The 17,735-nt window shown below is 38.1% G+C and overlaps 1 long non-coding RNA gene across 4 annotated transcripts; it reads right to left on the bottom strand.

The window, feature by feature from the left end:
• Positions 1–5,510: 5,510 nt before the first annotated feature.
• On the bottom strand, positions 5,511–17,164 carry LOC140935262 (uncharacterized). 4 transcript variants are annotated; one of them, XR_012165182.1, is made up of 3 exons: positions 16,781–17,164; positions 11,229–11,281; positions 5,511–6,673 (listed from the first exon to the last, which is right to left on the bottom strand). It is a non-coding gene; the product is annotated as an uncharacterized lncRNA (long non-coding RNA). The 4 variants fall into 4 exon arrangements; XR_012165183.1 differs by lacking the exon at positions 16,781–17,164 and adding an exon at positions 16,199–16,430; XR_012165184.1 differs by lacking the exon at positions 16,781–17,164 and adding an exon at positions 15,798–15,820.
• Between the last annotated feature and the right edge of the window lie 571 nt (positions 17,165–17,735).

The raw sequence follows: 17,735 nt of genomic DNA, 5'->3' as shown, positions 1-17,735 counted from the left end.
GGGTGTATGCTGATGACCTTTCAGAACCCCTACCCCATTATTATACTATCTATTCTGAGGACCCTATAGAAGCCATCTTATCTACTTTTTGACAAATGTAATTTACGCGATCACAATATATGTAGTCACTTTCTTTCTATGCATCTACCTTATAAAGTCAACTTTTCAACCGCGAATCTTCCGTTGAATTCCTACTCAAAAATTAATGTTAATTAATTATAATGTTCAGCCTCATTATAGCTAATCTAGACGTGAAAATGCGACCTCGCCCAGCAGCACATCCCCATCAGCAAGAACAGAAAACAAGGAAATACTATATAAAAGTTATGTTTCAATTCGCGGGAAACATAATCGAAAATGATGCTTAAAAAAACTGATCTTTTCCCTCATCGAGTTTTTCTGTTGAGGGTAGAGGGTGGCTGTACACAGGTTACTGCCAAAACTTAAACAGCTAAACACATTGTTTTGTTGATTACTTATGATGCACCTATGACTACAGGAATTACTTGCGTTTCTTTAGCCACATTTGTTCAAGCTTACTTTTAGTACGGTGTTCTTAATCAGTTAATTCCATCTCGATGCATTGTTGGAAGTTTTTCAGTCAGAGGACCTATATTCGTCAACGACAATAAAAAATGCTTTATTTTTTCTTTATAACAATGTCACGTCGATTGTCAGATATTTTTCTGTCATTTCAGCACCATTAGATCAGGGACCACACGAGGTTCAATCTCAACTGGTACCCAAATTTTCACATGCCTTCTTTTTGACAACTCATTTATGAGTTTTTGCTAAACATTTGATTAACCTTTGTCAAATTAATTCACCATTTTTGGCAAAAATTTGCCTTTTTCGAAAAATAAGTAATTGTCAAGGTAGCCTTTTTTGTTATCTCATTTGAATTTTGTTCAAACCTGTCCTGTTATATTCTTCCCAAATTTGCCATTTTCGCCAAAATTTGCCATCCTTGTAAAAATCTCTAATTACCAACTGGCCATTTTTCGCCTTCTCATTTGGCAAGCCATTCATTACTTCTTGCCAAATTCGCTATTTTCGCCCAATTTGTCATTTTTGTAAAAATCGATAACAGTCAACATGCCTCGTTTGTCATTTTATGTAATTTTTGGCAATTCTTAAATGTATTGTTGCCAAATTTGCCATTTCTGTTATAATCGCCATTTGTCAAGATGCCCCTTTTTGTCATCTCTTTTGTCAAACCTTTGATAACGTCTTGCCAAATTTGTTATTTTCCTAAAAATCGCCAGCTGTCAACATGCCACGTTTTGTCATCTGATTTGAATATTTGTCCAAACTCTTGACTAATTTTTGGCATACTCGCCACTGCTTCTTTTTACCGACGAAATTTGCCTTTATTGCCTATATTTGCCATTTTCTTATTGAGAACGCGTTTTGTACAAGATGCCCGTTTTTGCCGTTTCATTTAAACTTTGCCAAACCTTTGATGGATTTTTCCAGGAATTCATTGATTTCGCCAAAAACGGCATTTTCGTAAAAACCCACAAATAACGACATCCTTCTTTTGTCATCTTGTTCAAAATTTTTGCCAAGCCTTTGATAAGTTCTTGCCAAATTCGCCATTTTAGCCAAAGTTGCTATTCTTGCTAATTATCAACAGGCAATTTTCTAAGTCCTTTGATGAATCCTTGCCGAATTCGTGATCATTTGTCATTTTCGTAAAACTCACAATTATCGACATGCCTCGTTTGTCATCTCATTTGAATTTTGGCAAACCTTAAATGAAATGTTGCCCAATTTGCCATTTTTGTTATAATCGCCATTTGTCAAGATGCCCCTTTTTGTCATCTCTTTGTAAATTTTTGTCAAACCTTAGATAACTTCTTGCCAAATTCGCCATCTTTGCAAAAATTTGTCATTGTCCTAAAAATCGCCAGCTATCAACATGCCCCTTTTTGTCATCTTATTTGAATATTTGGCCAAACCCTTGATGATTTTTTTGGCACACTCGCCATATTTGTCGAAATCTACCTTTTCTCAATATTCTCCTCTTTATCACTCTAAATGAGGTTTTGCCAGACCGTTGATGGATTCTTGCCCAATTCCCCATTTTCTCAAATTTGCCATTTTTGTGTAAATCGCCAACTGTCAATATGCCTGTTTTGTTGTTTCATTGTCTCAGTCCTTGCCAAATTCGCCGGTTTCGCAAAATATGTCATTTTCGTATAACCCACAATTATCGACATGCCTCTTTTGTCATCTTGTTTTAATTTTTGCCAAACCTTAAATAAATTTTTGCCAAATTTGTCATTTTCGTAAAATCGCTATTTGTCAAGATGTCCTTTTTTGTCATCTTATTTGAATATTTGGCCAAACCCTTGATGAATGTTTGGCACACTCGCCATTTTTGCCGAAATTTGCCGTTCTCGCCTACATTTGCCATCTTCTTATTGTAATAGCCATTTGTTAAGATTTCCCTCTTTGACACCTCAATTGAGGTTTTGCCAAACCTTTGATGGATTCTTGCCCAGTTCCCCGTTTTCTCAAATTTGCCATTTTCGCGAAAATCGCCAACTGTCAATATGCCTCTTTTGTTATCTCATTTAATTTTTTTGACAGACCTTTAATGATTCCTTTGCCAAATTCGCGAATTTTGCAAAATATGTCATTTTCGTAAATCCCACAATTATCGACATGCCTCTTTTGTCATCCTGCTCAAGTTTTTGCCAAACTTTTTAAAATTTTTTGCCAAATTTATAAACTTTATAAAATTGTCATTTGTCAAGGTACCCCTTTGTAATTGGCCAAACCCTTGAACTCTCTATTTTTGCCCAATTTTTTTTCCTTTTTCGCCTACATTTGCCTTTTTTTTATAATCACCATTTGTCAAGATCTCCCTCTTTGTAACCTCATTTGAGTTTTTGCCAAACCTTTGATGGATTCTTGCCCAATTCCCCATTTTCTCAATTTGCTAATTTCGTGAAATCGCTAACTGTCAATATTGCAGGTTTGCACTTGCCGTCACGGCGGCCATGCTGGTGCGCAAGAAAAAAGAGCATTTCTCTCCTCTGGGAACTTAACTCTATTTTCGTGTTAATACTTGGAGACAAATACTATTGTATTGACCCCCCCCCCCCCCCCCCACACACACATGGTAGCCTTGTCACGTGGTTGCAAACCAAGAAGGCCTCTTTTGTTGTCTCATTTAAAATTTTCGCCAGATCTTTGATGAATCCAAATTCGCCAATTTCGAAAAATTTGTCATTTTCGTAAAACTCACAATTATCGACATGCCTCTTTTGTCATCTTGTTTTAATTTTTGCCAAACCTACAAATTCTTGCCAAATAAATCGCCATTTGTCCAGATGCCTTTTTTTGTCATCTTATGTGAATATTTGGCAAGAGACTTTTTGGCATACTCACAATTTTTGCCGAAATTTTTCTCTTTCGCCTAAAATTTGCCATTTTCTTATAATCGCCATTTGTCAAGATTTCCCTCTTTGTCACCTCATTTGAGGTTTTGCAAAACCTTTTGATAGATTCTTGCCAATTTCCCCATTTTCTCCAATTTGCAATTCTCGTGAAAATCGCCAACTGCCAATAGGCCTCTTCTGTTCTCATTTAAATTTTTTGCCTGACCTTTGATGAATCCTTAATTGCCAAATTTGCCAATTTCGCAAAATGTAATTTTCGTGAGACCCCCAATTATCGACATGCCTCTTTTATAATCCTGTGTTAATTAGGTTTAGGGTGATAAATATGTTATAAATTCTTGTCAAATTTGCCCTTTTCGTAAACAAAGGAAGGGTAAAAACGCTTAAAGGGAGAACTCGCCATTTTCACATCTTCTATAATAGACCTTGTTTTGCATAAGCAGTCCTTAATCTCTTTTGGGACGACTGTAATACCCAGGGGAAATTAAGTGTAAGGTTATGGAAAGTCTTTGGAGGGAAAGCAAGGCGTGTGGGAGATGTGCAAATGGCGAATGAAGAGTAAAAAATCACGTTTCCTGCTCCACTTCACATTTTCCATAATGCATGCACCTTATTTGCCCCCCCCCCCCCCCCCAAATTTTGCATAACCACTGTTTTCAATTTCTCTTGGGACGACTGCAATAGCCAGGAGAAATGAAAACAAAGGTCATGCAAAATCTTCGGGGGCAAATAAGGTGCATTATGGGAAATGTGGAAGGGCGTATATTACTTTTTTTAAAAAAAAAAGCTAGTTTGCCTTCGTCTTCATGACTATGCACGTTTCCGATAATGTATGCCTTCCTTACTTTAAGAGATTCTTCCCAAAAAGAACTGAATTCGGTCCTTACTATACTACTTAAGTAAACATGAACAGTTTTTGATTCAAACGCTAGGGCCGTTTGTTCCTAGTATAAACTGGGAAAGTCAATATTTAGATCAGGTCAGGTCACGTCACGATGCCTATTACCGCTAAGCCAATTAAGGCCTCGCTTATACAGGGGCGGATCCAGGATTTTTTTTAGGAGGGGGTGCACTCGTCTCTTGCTCTACTTCATCACCAATAAACCACATTTTTTTTTTCTGCAGAATACCAGTTGTATTAGAAAACCGTAGGTCATCTCAGGGGAGGGTGCGCACCCCCTGCACCCTCCCCCTAGATCCGCCCCTGTTATATGTAGAAACGTTGTCCGGGGTATAAGGGTTACTCTCCTTCTTTAGCCGCCCTGAGCGCCAACGTTTTATAAATTTACGCTCGGCTTAAGGGTGCCGCGCGTAGACCGCTCACCCTTTCGATTGTAGGGGGTCAACGTTTCTCCACACGAACACTTTGAATGCATGCGCGACCGCTGCTTTAGACAAGCTTGGGTCAGTTTTATTCTCAGAAAATTGATCGCTAAAGGAAGAGAGAACCTTTCTCCCGGGACAATTATTCTTCATATAAATGGGGCCTATAAAGTCAGTGCTAACTTAGCTTCCCCACCAACCTACAGCCTGTGGTCAAGAAGAGTACGAGGGCATGCAGGGGACCTATTTAAGGGTGGATGGACTCGTTATAAATACAATGGCCATCCACCACAGGCACTGTCAAACCCCCAGTTATAGATGAATATAAAAGCAGCTAGTTAACCCTTACAAAACTGGCTCTGGGTCAGTCTTAATACGAAATCGTTCCTTTCTCATTCATTTCTTGATACCCCTGTTTCCTGAGAGAAGAGGAAGTGCAATAGAGATAACATTCCCCACAGGTTTGCATCTATAGGCAAACATCCAGATACTGTAAATATGAGAGGAGGACAATTGATTCAGGAGAAGTTCATGATCTGTTCATTCAAAGAATGCTATTTTCTTTTAAATTTTCAGTTTATAGCTGAAAAAAAAATCTATGTGATACATTGTATGCCATTTTCCCAGTAAGTTAATACAATATGTTTGGTACGTGATTTCACCAGCCTTTGTGACGGTGATACGTAGAAATAATAGCAACACATGCACAACTGCTGAAGAGACGTTATACAAAACATACCAATTTACAAAATAAAATCGGACCATACTAATGAGCACTTAATTTTGCACATTTATTTTAGTTGCTTTATACCATGCACTGAAGACGAGGGAGAACCCCGCCTAAGATCTAAATTGAAGGAATCCATCCCAAGTACATAATGATAATAATAGTTCGTGTTTACAGTGTATTAGTTGGGCTGTCATTAAGAGCTGGGAGGCCGGGGATCTCATCTGGCTACTATGAATGTGGTCCCCAGCTACTTTCATACAAAAATAGAAGAAAAAATAGAATCAAAAGAAATCCCTAGCCGTTTGATTCCCCGCCTACTTGTGGCATTTACCCGGCAACTTGAAATCTTAGTGACAACCCTGGAACTATTAGGTAACCTCAAACCTAGTTATTTATTTAACTTGGGCTTGGGTAACATTCCTATTGAATGAAATACGGTTAAGAACTTAAAAACTAACTTGGGTCCAGGTTTCCATGTAGGAGTTACCATAAATCATTATATAACACTCCCATATCTTTTATATCCTAGACGCCATGATAAACCATAATAGGGAATTTTTTTATGGTTGACATTCATGGGTAGGATACAAATTTCAGGAAAATGTCTCAAAAAGGTAAAAAATGCTAGCAAATAAAAAAGGAAAGCACCTAGCATTTGCCTTCCCAATTAGTACCATTTCATGTAAAGTCTCTTCCAGGATAAATGGTGAGGAGAGCAAATACCCCAGCCGTATGAATTCTTGCCTTAAGTTTGTTAATTATCTGACACTTGATTTAATAATGAACAATGAATGAAAGAAATTTGAGGAATCACGCCCATAAATTTATTTTTCAGAAAAAATACCATCTTGAATTTGGAGCAATTTAATAAAAGTTGGTTAAAAAGACAAGGTGCATCTTTGAAAATTGCCTGACTCTTATGAGGAGCTCAACATTTAAGTAAAGATACAATTATTTTCCTTTTGACTGCCTACCATCGTACTGACAAGTAGTAAACATTTACAGATCTTTATGATTTGATCCCTACCCTTATGCTCTTTCCTAATGTTAATATCAATACTACAAAACGTTGATTTACTGAACCAAATATTATGACGCAATTGTTTTCTCTTTCTAGTTCCTTAATTTGTGAAAGTACTGTTCTGTGACAGGGTTCTGTCCATGGAAAACCTGACCTCTCTTCTGAATAGAGCATCTTTAGGTACAAAATCTGCAAAGATAATGGATCAATATTAGGACCTGTTGATACTTCATTTGGCAGTATGGGGTTGGTGGGCTGAAGCATTTGAGAATGGGGTACAAAAGTGACTTATCCACCTGTGGCTGAAAATTCCCACCTCTAGACCCACCACTAAATGTAGTAAACATGGAACTTGCATTTTGTATTTGACAAAATCAAAATACCCAGCCTCTTACCTCCCTCCCCCATAACATAACTGTTAATGATAAGTTCCATGTGACGACAACTCTTTTACATTGCAAGAGACCACCTCCCATAATCAACTAGGGATCCAAAAACATCAAAATTTTCCAGTAAAGACCTATAAAAAGAACTTTCTGTAAGGTACGGCCTCTTGTAATATCCTACACTACTCTTCCAGTATGTGTGATGTTTCAGATTTTTTCTAACATAGCAGCCGTGAATTCAATATAATAGAGCAGAAGTTATTTGCCTATCAAGAAACCTCTCAAATTCATCTGAACTTGAGTTCCATTAAGAGAACAAAAGAAATAAAAAGCAATGGTCATCTTTCTGCCATTAGCCCTTCCAAGGGTTAAATTTTTTGCTAAACTTGAATATGTTTTGTGGCAAAATAAGACCGAGTCTATAATAAAGGCGTTAATTGGTAAGGTGCGGTGGAAATCGTAGGCAGGAAAGCCTTGAACACGTAAGCAGGTACGCAATATCTGACACACTTCCACTTCAACTTTAACCAATTGCTGCTGAGTCAAAGTCACTATATGAGGAAACTGGGCTACTCAATTGGTCCTGAGAAGAAACCACATTCTTTGGCGATACAGCAGGGTACTAAGGTTACACCCTTGTTCCTGTTACTTCACTATTGTGCTCAACTACTTTCTGCATCTGTTCCCCGACAGCCTAAATAAGTGGGGTTTACCAAATCAGCCTAGTCAGAGCAGAAGACAACCTATGCGAGATCTTACCAAGCCTGGATTTGCAGACGACCTTGCACTTGTAGCAGGACTAGAAGAGGTTGGTAGAACTTGCTGTCTACAAATTAATTTCATTAGGTGCTTCTACTCATCATTGGGCAGGGGGACACTGATGAAAAGCCTGACCTTGAGCACGATCAAAATTTGAGGAACCTCCTTGATCATTGCAGAGTGAGAAATATCAAGCTGAACAAGAAGAAGTTCCATTTGAAGTGCAGCGAAGTGTCATTCACCGGGCATGTAATGACAAGGAATGGGCTTAAAGCAGATCCTAAAAAAGTCAAAGCACTTATTAAGATGGAGTGACCGGCAGAGATTCATTGGGCTTGTGAAGTATCTGTCTAAGTTCCTACAAGACCTATCAGAACTGTGTGAGCTACTGTGCCATCTAACACATAAGAAAGCTGAGTGATATTGGACTCACGAACAGGAAGATGGCTTTGAGAAAACTAAAGATGCTGTCTCTAAAGCTGTACTCAAGTACTCAAGTAATTCAGTAAGAGTGACCCAAACGAAGGCTAAGGAGATGCATCTAGAGATGGACCTGGCTTTGTACTGGTGCAGCTAGGCCAGCCAATGCAAGCAGAGCACCCACAATGGCAGAAAGGAAGTGCTCACAGATTTGAAAGGAATTGCTGGCCCAGGTCTTCAGCTCTTCGGCATGGAACACAACCACCACCATGTGTATGTTCGGAAAGTCATCCTCTGGACATATCACAAACTATTAGTCTCCATTTAGCAGAAGACTCTGGTATCAGTTTTCAAGAGACTACAGCACCTACTGTTGCGGCTTCAACAATATGACTGTGAAATATGCTACAAGGAGACGCTGCTAGCTGATACCCTGTCAAGAGCTTATTCAGAGGACTATGAGTGATCAGTCTCAAAATCAGAGGTGGAGTGCATAAATGCCACTCACTTCCTTCCTGTTCCAGACCACCAGCTTAACGAACTTCAGAGAGAGACGGCTTGTGATCCAACTCTACCGTTTGTAAAGAAAGCAATCTTTGATGGCGTCCCAGATACAAAGGATGAACAACCAGCAGCCATTCACCAGTACTGTATTTCCTTGAATAATATTTCTTTTTTCACACAAAAAGGGGGCAATTATTCGAAAGAAGGTGATTATTTGAGGGAGCCAATTATCTCAATATTGCTCACTGGCAGTCGTGTCCTAAAAAATGATATTTTGTTTTATTTTTCCATTAAATCAAAAAAATAATCATGCCAAATAAACTGATCATGTGCTTTTAAAGTGTTCCAAATTTAGTTCCCTGACTAATATTTTCAGAGCTTGAATCGTCACTGATCAGTTTTGCTGAATCTCATTGCACTTCAGTTTGACAGGGGGGGGGGGGGATAAAAGGAAGAGAAGATGGTGAGAGGGGCAGGGGAGGGGCGATTATTCAAAGGAGGCGATTATTTTAAGTATTTCTGTCAAAGGGGGGTGTTAATTCGAGGCAGGCAACTAATCAAGGGACGGCTATTATTCTAGGAAATACAGTACTTTGAAATCTGAGATGAGCTCTCAGTACATGATGGTGTAATATTCAAGGGCCAGCGATGCATCATACTGCAGACCCTGAGGAAAAAGATCAAGCAGAAGCTACATGACTCCCATATCGGGTTGCTAGGCTGTTTATGCAGAGCACGGGAGACAGTATACTGGCCAGGCATGAATGCTGAAATCACTGACTACACCCAGAAATGTGACGTCTGTATGTCACTTCAGAGTAACCAGAGTAACTAGACCAAACAACCACTTACCCAACATCAAGGCCGGCTGGGAGAAAGTTGCCACTGACATCTTCACTCTTGATGACAAGAATTATCTCTGCACAGTACACTATTACTCTGGGTATTTCGAAATGGATTAGTTACACAGCAAAACAAGAACTGTCATCACAAAGAAACTTAAGAGACATTTTGTCACACATGGAGCACCTAATGAATTGCTAAGTGGCAATTTGAGAACTTTTTGTGATCATCTGGGACTGAGCATGTAACCAGCTCCCAGGGCTAACCGCAAAGCAATTGACGAGTAGAAAACACAGTTGAGACTGCAAAGAGCTTAATCAAGAAAGCCAAAACATCAGAAGCTGGTTATTTTCTTTCTCTGCTAAGCTGAAGAAACACCCCAATAGAGGGGCTTAACACCTCGCCAGCTCAGCACATGTTTGGGCAATGTACACGAACCCACCTTCAAGCAGCTCTTACTATTGGTGAAAGGCGAGACAGTCAGAGTAATGCCACTTCCCCGTGATAAGAGCCAGACATGGTTCAAAACAGAAATAGGAGAACTAGCAGATATGCGATCCTATGACGTAAAGACAGAAGATGGAAGAATCCTCCGCAGGAGCAGACAGCCATTCAACAGCTCACAACCTAGAGAGGCTCTCTGTAGCCCTGCAACCCCCGGATTTGGCAGCCTCTCCAGAGAAACTCCATGGACTTCAGCCAATAGAGGGTCAGTCATTCCCACCAGTGCCAGCCGACCAAAACCCCAGTTGCACTATCTAGCAAGGCCCAGCCTCTATGCATAACACTTAACAAGTCTCAGCCAGTTGAAAATAGGATCACTAGAGCTGTGGCCGGTTTCTCGAAAGTCCCGGTAACTTTTCGGGCCCGAAATCAAATATTCAAATCAAAATAAAAAGAATAAGAGCACCAGTCCTGGACAGCAAACTACTTCATTTTGTCTCACTAAGTGATAGTTTTATCATGTTAGATGTAAAACTATTGAAACCTCTATCTTGCATGTAAACAACAAGAGCTTTAATTATCGGGGCATTTGAGAAATGGGCCCAGGTTGGTTGTCAAATCCACCTGGCTATTTAAAAGATTGTGCTTGACTACACCTGATGATTGAAGGAGACAGTTGAAAAATTGGGTTTTTTCTCTTTTTTTTTCTTGCTTAGACATTGAACACGTTGCCTTTTGAAACAGCTGACTTTGTTTGTTCAAAATGTTCTGCGTTCAGTGCTTTGGCTGATGTTGTTGGGCTTTCACTAGTTATTAAGTGCCCATTGTGCAATGAAATTTTTTTTATTTTCATTTTTTCTTTTAAAAAGAAAGAAGGAAAGGTGTCATGGTAGGCCTGTAGTTGTAAACCACTTGGCCTAAAAAACAGGTGCTTTTGTAGCAGCTTTGAGGCGGCCATTAAAGACTGAGTTTGTCCTTATTAAGCCAGACTGCTATTGTTACACTAATCATAAAATTGTACAGAGTCTCTGAGAGCTTTGGTGTTGTTGAGAATTTAATGACAACAAGTGTCCTCTGTGAAAAGTCAGTCTCCAGAAAAAATGCACAATTTTCTTCCTGGTAGACCTTCTTTGTTGCATGTGACCACATGGAAATTTTGCACAGTTTCCAAATACTTCTTGCACACAATCAACAGCCACCAAGATGTTTTATTACCCTGGTACAAGATTCTGAGCGATAAATCATTTTACCGCGACTTTATCTAGTAGTGAATGTTAGTGTCCTTTGCTAATGCATTTTCATACACACCAACATTTACACAAAGGACAATATTTAACCACTAGTGCATATATATATTTACAGGGAAAATACATATCAATAAAGCTTACCAGCTAATCCAAGCCTTTGTTTGCTTCTTTTAATCCCTGGTTTTCTTTCATGCCTGTACAAAAAATGAAAAGAAAAAGAAAATATAACTCAAGAATTGTTTTTTTTTCATTAACATTCTAAAATTCACGGACGAGAGAACTTTTATTACATGTACCTATACAGTTACAGAGAGTGTCTAGAAGTAGTATAAACAAATGAACAAAGATAGCCTCACGATAAATAATGACAAGATGTGAGTTTGTAATATCAGGACAAAACAGCAATTGGCAGAAGTCTGTTTTTAATTCTGAACTTCAGAAGTATAATTATTAAGAAGTATAAGAAGCCCATGTGTCTGGACTTTGTCGTTGAAGTTTGCTTTGTTGTGTGATTTGAATGTTTCCCCCTCCAATCTCAACAACTTTATTCTTCGTGAATTGCACAGATCTCGTTTCTGATGGATTCTAGTTTTTTTCTTTCAATTTGTTAGAGTTTCTTGAAGCTTTTAGTTCAAGAAGTTGAGCACATACATTTTCTATTACATAAAGCTGCATGCACTAAAAAACTCCCTGATACATCTTTATCAAGAGAACATTGAAGCTAATTAATGGAATTTTCAAGAAAAAAATTGAGAGCAAGCTGAGAAAAATGCCCAGAAATTGTCAGAACAAATTTATTCGGTTTTCATCACTTTGTCCTATCATGTGGTGATCTCAGTGCTTGCACACGTTTTGGGCATACTGTACATACAGTACTCTTGTTGACTTTCATAGGCTGTGTTAACAAATGACAAAATATCAAAATCCACTTATAAGAACCTGATGAAATTTGGCAGAATTGCTGTTAATACATGTATAATTCCACTTTACATAAAGGAAACAAAAAATCAAAGTTGAATAAAAGAGTTTGTCACACTTAGTAGAGTAACATTGCTTTTTTCTCACTACACAGTGCCCACAACTCTTAAGGCAAAAGTTTGGAAAAAATTAACATAATACCTCTCATTGTTGATTGGTTACATGTAACACATGAATAAAAAAATGGAAATCAGAAATGTTGATGTTGGGTATGCAGACGTTTTGTGGGAAGGGAGGATATACAAATCTCCTAAAAATACTGTGAGGGAGGCTAGGTTACAGAAACAAAGTTTCACAAATTTTTTCAGAAAAAGCTGATAATAATAAAGGAATTTAATACTGGATATTAACCAGCGAAGGAGAGTGGATTCTATCTAACTCACCTATTGAAAAATCTACATTTTAGCATAATTCAGCTGTAAACATGGTGCTCTAGCAGTGCACTATTCTTCATAAAAAAGACCAAACCAAGCAGTGTAGATTTTTGTTGTACTCTGTATGAGTACATTTGTGTAAGGTCTTCAGCCTGCACAGTCGCTACATTTGTACATTACTTAAAAATAATTGTTTGATATCAAAGTCCTTTTTATCTGCCTCTTTCACACTACTCATAATACACCTTGTTTACCCTTGTTTATCTGATACATAGTGACTCAAGGATCACATGTCTTGGATGGATATAGGAGCTGGCTGTACAGCATGACAGTTCACAACATTGGTAACTCTAAGAATGGCAATGTATACTGCCCCCACGAATAAGAACCTAGATTTTTCCAAGTTTATTTTTAAATTTATTTATTTGCATCACTGATTTACATTACTTACAAAGCATATAAATAAATGATTACATTGCTACTATACACGAATTACTTAAACAATCCAGATCTATAATACAGAGTAGCCAAAGTAACTTATTAAGTAGTTCTTGCATACTCATGCGCACCCACACATGTACACACACATGCACACAGATGCACTACGCACATTTACTGATTATCCGCCTAGGAACATCAAAAGAGCCTCTAGAGAGTTAGCGTGATTGCTGTTCTCTGCACATCTTGACAAAGGAAATAATGAGTAAAGATCATTTTGCCAGATAAATGCTCCCCATTATTTTTGCATTGAATTTTCTTAAAATCCCAGTTTAAATGGCATAACGTCTTTCATAATCAAGACAATTTAGAATGGTTTGAAAAAAGAGTTCCCATGAAGGGTTAGGGCCTTTTTGTTTGGAGAAATAGATGTGATACCTCGCGATTAAAAGTGCATGATGGAAAAGCAGGTTTGTAGTATCGTTCACTAGGCCTATGCAAGAGAAAACGGAGAATTCTCCGTTAAGAAAGCAAGAACTGTTTTTCATCCAGTTACCAATTTCATTCCAAAAGGATTTAACCAAAGGACATTCTCAAAAGAGGTGCAAAAGAGTTTCCGAGCTTTCTTAGCAGAAACTGCATTGATCATTAGATTTGATTCCAGTTTTTAAAAGGAAACAGTGTGTTGCCAATTTTCTATGCAGAAATTTAAATTGAAAAACACGTAATTTAGATTCGTTGGTATATAGAAAAGCAAGGGTATATGACTTACCCCAATCAATCATGTCAAAGTCACAAGAGTTGCAGTCTGCCAGCCATTTTTCCTAACTTTTACAAGGGATAGAGGTGCTTTGGGTTAGACATGATTTGTAAGCTAGTTCACAGAAAGCTTCGGAGGGTAATAGGCTTCTGGTGTCGGTTTTAGCACCTTTCAAATTTTGTGGACAATGTTTTTGCGTTTTATATTCGAGACAGAGTTAGCCTAAAAAGGTTCTTATAGAAATGGTACATATACGTGTAGTTAACACAAGTTAAGACTATTTAGGTTCTTATGAAAAAAAATGCAATACAGCTAAGAGTATATAGTGGGTCAGCTTATTATTAACTGGCTTGCCAAAAGACAGGCCCAGTTCATAAAATGCCTTCAATTTTTCCTCCTGTGTGTATTTCTAGCAATTCCTGGTGGGGGTGTGATGTCTATTCTTCAAATCCTGACCCTAGACCTATTTCAGACCAATACCTATTAGGCAAATATAAGGCAGTTCCCCTCCGGGATTTTCTGTTCACAAAATGTACACTATCAATAATAAGTTAGTACTTAATACTTATTATTAACTACTGACAAATCTGGGGGGGGGGAGTATTCCTGGAACTTCATGGTGGGGGGCTGTGTTTTGCTCTCCAAATCCTGACCCTAGACATTATTTTAGATCAATACCTATGAGACAAATGTAAGGGAAAACTCCCCCGAAAATTTTCATTGTTTTTAGTTATGGTGATAAACACTATAAATTATTAATTATAACGCACATTAAGCAAAGGCAGTGATTAAATGAAGACGTGTTTGAAGCTAGCATAATATGCTTTTTCATCGTCTCCCTCAGAAGATGCTATGATGAGTACCTTTTGTGGTTTTTCTTAGTTTAATTTTTGTTGAAGTTTCAACCTTTTGATGAGTTTTTTCCCTTCCAAAACGTGATTGCAAATCTCTCTCTGTGTGTAGAGCTCTAGTGTGGGTGTGTGTGTGTGTGTGTGTACATCCATTGAATAAAGATGTCTCTCAAGCTATCATTGGCACTTTTTTTCACTGCATTTTACAAACGATGGTAGGATGGGTTACTTTGAGGTTTGTCATTGCTTTATGTTGAAGTTAAAAACGTTTAAAATGTGACGACCAATGTCTCTTTTTATCTTATTGCAATTCTTGCTTTGCATATGAAATGCCATTCCTTGCTCATTCTAGATCACCACCTCCAAAAAAATTTATATATATGTTTACCAGGACAGTTAGAAAGGCTTTAAATGCAATATCAAACAAAAATGAAACCTAAATTAAATTTGCTTTGTTAGTTTTAAGAACCAGAATTGAGAAATGTACTGCTCATTAATAGTGTTTTATGACCCATAGAACGACAATAATTTTTGGAATTTCTGGTTAGGTCAAATCAGTCACGTAATACTGTCTCACTTTATTTTGGGGGGCAGAGGGCTTGGGGCAGGGGTGCGTGAAAATAACGCTTATTGTTACCTGCTTAGAATGGCTAACTTGCTTACTTTGATTCATAATGGTGGAATTTGAAAAGTTACAGCCTCAATTTAAAAATGGTACTCATTTTTCTTGTTACGAAAGTCTTTCAAAAGGGTACAATGTTCAGATGAGTTTATGTTTAACTCTCTCATGAGATGCTATGTCACACAATGGTCATGCAGTGACAATGTGGTGGCCTTGACAGTTTGTAAAGACACCCTCCCAAGAAAAAAAAATTTGCATACCAAATAAGAAGTTATGTAAAAATGACCAGATAAGGAGCTAAAGCATTGACCTCATTGGCATATAAATTTCAGTTGGAGTGACAAGGCACCTATGTCTCCAAAGAAAATTTTGAAAGCTGACTTATCTGATATTTACCTAAGTGTACAGAATTTTTTCCTTAATTAGATAAGAACCTGTTTCAAATTTTAGGCTAAACAGGTTCTTATATACAGCATAGAAGGGGGGCTTAACTGGCTCACTTTTGCCTAACAGGCTCTTAAAATCCAGGTTCTGAGTAATGGGGTTTTACTGTATGCCAAAAGTTTCTGTGTGCTGCCTTAAGCAGGCCACAACATAATCAATGTGTGAGTATGAAAAAATTAACCCCACTGGTATCAACACTTCTTTGCAGGTTAACATTTTAACCGTAGTATTGAAATAGCCCACCTTCTAGAGGCTCTGATAGGGCAAAATTCTAATAAGCAACCTTGCCTTGAAACAGTGACAGAAGACTAAGTGACAACAAACACGTACAGTTAATGATGGGCTGAATACAGAAATGCAAAAACGTGAAACTATATTAATTGAAAGTATTTGAAATTTAGTCTAGGGACATATGTGCCCTCACATCCACAAAAAGACCTCTTTCTACATATTTTGTATAATTATATTAAAATTCAGCATGATAGTAAGTCCAGGAGTACTGTAGCTCTCATGCTAAATTTTAAAATACAAAATCCCTTGACGGACATCTTGCTACACCATAAATTGGACCGCTAGAGCTGGTCCCTACTTCCCTCTACTTCCTTTATATGATTCTTTAAAAGACGGACCTCCTTAAGACAGACCCTTTTTTCTGATCCCAGAGGTGTCCATGGAGAATTAGCCAAATAAAAAATTGAAAGCAGGCTAAACTGTGCTCACATTTCTTGCAGAATTTTGATCCAAAAAAGTCTAACAGCATCATCTTCCAAATCAAAAGCAAAACACATCCACATTGAATTTCCACATTATTATTCTTAGCTACTTTCAGGGAATCATGCAGTCTGCTGCCTGAATGACTGCACTCATCCCTAAATAAAATTTGCTACTTTGAGGGCCCTCATGATACAGGAAACTCTTCAGCCTAAACTTTGAAATAGGTTATTATTTTCTAAATCAAGTGTTTATATATTATTTTCTAAAGGAAGACTTCAAAATCCCCATGAACAATGCTTCAGTTTTTTCTTGTTACGGTCATTTTTCAAGCCCGGTTCGGTGAATAAGCTTAAGCAGTAACTTAAATTACAATTTGCAGCAAAATCAAAAAAGCTCACAACTTCACGATCTATAAAAACAAGACAAGAGCTAGCCTAGCTTGAGCTTATCTGTACCATGACTCTAATCCTCATATAAAAACGCCTTTGAAAGTACTGCGAATAACACCTTACCTCAGCAGCTCGAAAATACATTCTTGTTGCTACTGTCCTTCTTCGAAGTCTCTGATTGTGCTTTCATCCTTGCCCCAGGCTTTCTAGCTCTCCAACATATGAAAATATGCGTTGACCGAGGAAAGTTTCGAACAAACCTCAAACTTCTGTAAAATTCTCCAAAACCCATCAGGGAAAACGCTCCAAAAGTGTTTCATACACAAGTCCTCCACACGATCAGGACACTGAAACGAACAAAACTCATACTACAGTCCTCCCCTAGTTGGGAAGTCACATGAAGAAGACACGATCACAACGCACTTTGATTGGAAGAAATAAAACCCCATTCTATTGGTTGATAGGTGAGAGGACCAAACTGCAACGGAGGACACAACTGCAACGCTACAGTCGGTTGGGTACAAATTAAACCGACTGGCTCTGGGGACGAGAATGCGTCGCGTCGAGGACGTGGATTTTGCGAGTTTGACGTACCAAACGTGAGTATATTTGTTCCTGTGCTTAAATTAAATGATGACATATTCCTCTAAACATGTAAAATCAGCACTCTAGGATCATTGGACGTAATTTCTGGCGACATTTTAGGTCGCAGAGATGGAAGGATTTTGATTATTTTTAAATTTCTTCCAGGTGTACGAAGCTTATAAAATGCGCAGCCTTCGACTTCGACTTCGAGCAAGGCTTGCAAGTAAGTCACGAGCTAAAACTGCAAATAGTGAATGCAGGAGTCTTCTGCATACTCTTCTCGTCTCTTGTACCGTTGCCATTCTCGATTTATTGCGTTCATCTGCCGCTAAAAGCCAGTTTTAAGCCTGTATCATTTAATTTAATTTTATTAAACTGCGTGTGTTTTTATGCTTCCCTTTAGTTCAGTATTAAAGTCGTCAACGTAAATCCCTACACAACGAAGAAAGGGTCAACAAAAAGAAGCAGTATGTGGGAAAAAGTAGCAGACACC

The sequence above is a fragment of the Porites lutea genome, chromosome 4, assembly GCF_958299795.1.
Source record: "Porites lutea chromosome 4, jaPorLute2.1, whole genome shotgun sequence".
NCBI lineage: Eukaryota > Metazoa > Cnidaria > Anthozoa > Scleractinia > Poritidae > Porites > Porites lutea.
This window is presented reverse-complemented; position numbering and strand designations above follow the sequence as displayed.